The 5,734-nt window shown below is 43.7% G+C and overlaps 1 non-coding gene across 1 annotated transcript; it reads left to right on the top strand.

The window, feature by feature from the left end:
* Positions 1–755: 755 nt before the first annotated feature.
* Positions 756–862, top strand: LOC116537120. The gene has a single exon (XR_004262963.1). It is a non-coding gene; the product is annotated as a U6 spliceosomal RNA (small nuclear RNA).
* The last annotated feature ends 4,872 nt before the right edge of the window (positions 863–5,734 follow it).

The following is a 5,734-nucleotide window of genomic DNA, read 5'->3' as shown; positions in this document are numbered from 1 at the left end:
TACAGTTGTGTGATCTCAGCTCACTGCAATCTCTGTCTCCCAGGTTCAAGGGATTTTCCTGCCTCAGCCTCCCAAGTAGCTGGGATTACAGGTGCCCGCCACTATGCTCAACTAATTTTTGTATTTTTGGTAGAGGTGGGGCTTCACCATGTTGGCCAGGCTCAAACTCCTGATCTTAGGTGATCAGCCCACCTCCACCTCCCAAAGTCCTAGGGTTATAAGTGTGAGCCACTGTGCCCTGCCTAAAGCGCATTTTCTGAAGGCAGTATAAAGTTGTCTTACTTTTTTATTCTTTTAATTAGAATGTTTAGTCCATATATATTTAATGCAGTTTTTATATGGTAAGATTTAGATCTACAATTTTGCTGTGTTTCTTTTTTGTCCCATCTGTTTTTTGTTCTCTTTTTCCTTTCTGTCCTCTTTCAGGTCAATCAAATATTTTTAGTACTTCATTTAAATTTGCCTACTTCCTGTATTTTTAAGTGGTTGCTCTGGGGATTACAATACACATCCATAACCTATCACAGTTTATTTAGAATAAAAGATATGGGCTGGGTGCAATGGCTCACACCTGTAATCCCAGCACTTTGGGAGGCTGAGGCAGACAGATCACCTGAGGTCAAGAGTTCAAGACCAGCCTGGCCAACATGGTGAAACCCTGTGTCAGCTAAAAAATACAAAAAGTAGCTGGGCGTTGTGCACTGCACTCCAGCCTGGGCAACAGAGCAAGACTCTGTCTTTAAAAAAAAAAAAAAGTGCATGCTTCGGCAGCACATGTACTAAAATTGGAATGATACAGAGAAGATTAGCATGGCCCTTGCTCAAGGATGACACACAAATTCGTGAAGCGTTCCATTAAAAAAAAAAAAAAAAACAGACCAGCCTGGGCAACATGGTGAAACACCGTCTCTACAAAAATACAAAAATTAGCCAGGCATGATGGCAGGTAGCTGTCATTCCAGCTACTCAGGAGGCCGTGGTGGGAGAATTGCTGGAATCCAGGAGGCAGAGATCGCATCACGGCACTTCAGCCTGTGCTTCAAAGAAAAAAAAGATATGAACCTTATAACAATAGAATTCAATTTATCTCCTGTCTTTTATGCTATTGTTGCCACACATTTTACTTCTACATGCATTAAAAACTCCATAACAAAATATTATTTTGTTTACCAGTCAATTAAAAGTAGATAAAAAAAAATTTGTTCATAGATTTGTCCATATACTCACTGTTTCTAGTGTTCTTTCATATCCTTCTACAGATCTAACTTTTGGAGGACAGGCATGGTGACTCATGCCTGGGAGGCTGAGACAGGAGGATCACTTGAGCCCAGGAGTTTGAGACCAGCCTGGGGAACATAATGAGACCCTCCGTCTCCACACACATACAAAATTAGCCGGGCGTTGTGGCACGTTTTGGACTAGAGCAATCCTCCTTCCTCAGCCTCCCAAAGTGCTGAGGTGACTGGGAGTGAGCCACTGCCTCCAGCAGCATTTCTTATTCTGCAGGTCTGCTGGCAATTAATGCTCTCTGCTTCCGCTTATCTGAAAAGATCTTTATCTCACTGGACTGACAGGTTTTTGTTTGTTTATTTTTCAGCACTTTAAAGATGGTATTTTATTGTTTCCCGGCTCCATGGTTTCCGATGAGAAGTCAGATTTCATTTGTATTGTTTCTCTGTATGCAGTCTGTTAAAATAGGTCTTTTTCTGCGGCTACTTTCAAGACTTTCTCTTTCTTTTCGGTTTTTGGTAGTTTGATTATGACATGTTTAGGTATTGTTTTCTTTGTATTTCTCATACTTGGATTTTGCTAAACTTTTTGGATTTCTAATAAGGTTTTTCATCAAATTTATGAAATTCAAATACTTTTTCTGTCCCATTCTCTTTTTCTGGGACTGAAATTACATGACTTAAGTTCCACAAGTCAGTGAGACAATCTTTTCTCTCTCTTTATTCTTCAAATTGGATAATTTAGATCTATCTTCAAGGTCACTCACTCTTTCTTCTTCTGATAGTAAGCCCAATCAGTGAATTTTTTATTTCAAATATTGTATTTTGAATTATAAATGTTCTATCTGGTTCTTTTTAAATATGTAGTTTTTGGCCAGGCATTGTGCCTCATGCCTGTAATCCCAACACTTTGGGAGTCTGGGGCAGGTGGATTACTTGAGGTCAGGAGTTCGAGACCAGCCTGGCCAACATGGTGAAACCCTGTCTCTACTAAAAATGCAAAAATCAGCCAGGTGTGGTGGCACACTCTTATAATTCCAACTACTCAAGGAGGCTGAGGCAGGAGAATTGCTTGAACCTGGTAGGCGGAGGTTACAGTGAGCCAAGATCATGCTATTGCACTCCAGACTGGGTAACAAGAGCGAAACTCCGTCTCAAAAAAAAAAAAAAAAAAAAAAAGGTTGAGTATTTCTTTTCTAAATTATTTGACACTAGAAGTGTTTTGGATTTTGATTTTTTTGGATTTTGAAATCTTTGCATTATACTTATTGACTGAACATCCTAAACACAAAAATCTGAAATCCGAAAGGCTCCAGAAATCTGAAATCCAAAAGGCTCCAGTGGGCATTCTTTTTGAGCTGTATGTCAGTCCTCAAAAAGTTTTGGACTTTGGAGCATGTCAGATTTTGGACGTTTGGCTTTGGGTTGGTCGGCCTGTGCTGCGTTTTGTCCCTGTGTTTCGTTCATCCATGCCGACGGATGGTTATGTTGTTTCCAGTTGTTGGCTATTGGGTCTATTTTGTTTTGCCAATGAATCTTGGGCCAGGCCCTTTAGTCTTGAGAAACAGCCTTTACTGTTAAGGTATGGCACTTCTCAGGTTTCAGTGGAAAGCCTGGAGTGTTTACCAAATCTGTAAGTTGGAGAGATTCAAACTTCTAATTCTATACCCATGTGGTGAGAAACATCTGAAATCTCTGCTCAGTTCTTTTGGCTTTCTATCTTCTACTTTCCAATGGCCTCCCTGGAGTCAGCTCTGTCCTTATATATTAAAGGGTCAGGCCAGGTCTTTGGAAAGAAGAGGGGCATGGAGTGGGTAAGCCCCCAAATATGTGTATATATACCTATAGACTTATTTGGGGACTTACCGCCTTTGTGCTCCTCTTCTTTCCAGGATTTCCCCTTCAATTTTTATCCATTTTAGCAGCCCCTAATACCACCCTTTAATATCTCAAGCAGCTTCCTCCTTCCTCAAGATTTCTGCCTGAGTCCTAGCTTCTGAGCACTGCCCAGACTGGGGAGTGCTTTCAGGAGGAAAGTATAGAAAAGGGGATTTCCCCAGTGTGTTTCCCATTTAACAAGGAATCTCCTCCAGTTTCAGACTGTTTTTGTTTGCTCTGCAGTGCTTTCAAATCCTCGTTTTCATCTTTTAATTCAAAGACTGGGTTTCCCTCTGTCACTCAGGCTGGAGTGCAGTGGTGCAATATCAGCTCATTGCAGCCTCAAACTCCTAGACTCAAGCCATCCTCCTGCCTCAGCCTCCCAAGTAGCTGGTACTACAGGTGCACATTGCCATGCCACACCTGGTTAATTCATTTTTTTTTTTTTTTAATAGAGACAGGGTCTCGCTATGTTGGCCGGGCTGGTCTTGAGCACCTGGCCTCAAGTGATCCTCCCACCTTGGCCTCCCAAAGCGCTGGGATTACAGGTTTGAGCCACCATGCCCAGCCAAATCCTTGTTTTTGTATTTTGGCCAACATTTATATTGTTACCTGGAGGAAGGTGGAGGATAATACTCCACCATTATCAGAGTCAGGATCATTTTCTCCCTGTTTTAGAAAGCTAGCAATACAGGCCGGGCGTGGTGGCTCGCGCCTGTAATCCTAACACTTTGGGAGGCCGAAGCGGGCAGATCATCTGAGGTCAGGAGTTTGAGACCAGCCTGACCAACATGGAGAAACCCTGTCTCTACTAAAAATACAAAATTAGACAGGTGTGGTGGCACATGCCTGTAATCCCAGCTACCTGAGAGGCTGAGGCAGGAGAATTGTTTGAACCTGGGAGGCGCAGGTTGTGGTGAGCTGAGATCGCATGACTGCAGTCCAGGCCTGGGTAGCAAGAGCGAAACTGCATCTAAAAAAAGAAAAAAAGAAAGAAAGAGAGAGAAAGAAAGAAAGCTAGCAATACTGGCGAAATAAGGCATGCTGGCAAAGGCCTCTCTGTTAGCAAGGGTAGCTATCCCTTCATGTTGCCTCTCATTCTAAACGATTCCTATAATTCACCCAGTTGCATCTCACAATGAAGTGAATACTTGAATGTTTTTGGCTGCTCAACCTCTAAACTCTTTTGTTATGTTTGGGAAATTCTCTATCCCATGAGTCTTGCAGTAAGTGAAAGCCCACCTCCCGGAATGAAAATCACAAATGCCATCTACACAGTTTCTCAGCATCCTTGCAGCAAGTGGGGGGGGGGGGCGGGCAGCACATAACCTAGGCTCAGCCAATCAAATGCATGGGGGACTTTGACTCAAAGTTTCAGGGCCAGCAAAGAATACATCCTGGTGACAGAGGCAGCAGTGGCCATATCTAGTTTCTAGGGTCTGGTGCTGGAGATAGTGTGGATGTGAACTCTGGTGTCCATTGTTCAGCAGTGGCAGCTACCTGAATATATGGCCAATTTTTTTTTTTTTTTTTTGTATATTTAAGTTTGCCAGAATTGGTTTTTGTTGATTACAAACAAGAACTTCAAAACGTCCGCCTAGTGATAAGTACCTACAATCCCACCTTAGGAAAATAGGGACTGGAGAGCTTGTTAGACAAACCTAAAACAGGCCCTGAGCCACACTGGGGAGCTGCCCTGTCTGAGCCTGCTTCCTCAGGATAAGGCCCCATCTTCCTTTTCAGTCCCTCCTTGCTCCTCTGCTTTGGCCGCAGATCCATCTGAATTCCCCCAAGCTTTGTGCCCTTTCCTCCCTTCCTGGCTTTGCAGCTGTTGTGTGTCCTCTCCCTGGAATGTGGCTACCATTTCCCTCTCTGAATTGCTGACACCATATCCTAACTGGTCTTCCTGTCTGCTTCTCTTCTGGTGCATGTCCCACCCATTCTTCACACATCAGCTGAGCATCTTCTCCAAATGCATGTCTGAGTGTGCCACATCTCTGCCCAGCCTCTTCATTGACTCTTGGATGAAGAACAAATTCCTTACATGACGCTTTTGTTCCTGGTTGCCCCTCCAACTTTATTGGGAGACACTTAGAAGGTAGTCTGGGACTGGGTAGCTATGGATTGAGGTGGACAAGAAAAGAACAAAGGATCACACTCAGATTTCTGGTTGGGCAGAGGTAGGGAAGCTCCTTAGTTTCTCAATTTCTAACATCTCAAAGGAGCATATCAGTCAGCCTCAAGTCCTTTTTTTTGAGATGGACTCTTACTCTATCACCTCAGCTGGAGTGCAGTGGCATGATCTTGGCTCAGTGCAGCCTCCACCTCCCGGGTTCAAGAGATTCTCCTGCCTCAGCCTCCAGAGTAGCTGGGATTACAGGTGCCCACCACCATGCCTGGCTGATTTTTGTATTTTTAGTAGAGACGGGGTTTCACCATGTTGGCCAGGCTGGTCTCAGACTCCTTACCTCAGGTGATCCACCCACCTCAGCCTCCCAAATTGCTGGGATTACAGGTGTGACCCACCGCACTCAGCTCAAGTCCTTTGTTGAACAAGGAGCTAAGAACTCATCTACTCACTCACTTACATTTCAGTCTGATTTTAGTCCGACTTTAGTCTGACACTC

Source organism: Sapajus apella, unplaced genomic scaffold, assembly GCF_009761245.1.
Source record: "Sapajus apella isolate SASKATOON/1434 unplaced genomic scaffold, GSC_monkey_1.0 scaffold106, whole genome shotgun sequence".
Taxonomy (NCBI): Eukaryota; Metazoa; Chordata; class Mammalia; order Primates; family Cebidae; genus Sapajus; species Sapajus apella.
The sequence above is the reverse complement of the archived record's forward strand: the minus strand, read 5'-3'. Positions and strand labels throughout refer to the sequence as shown.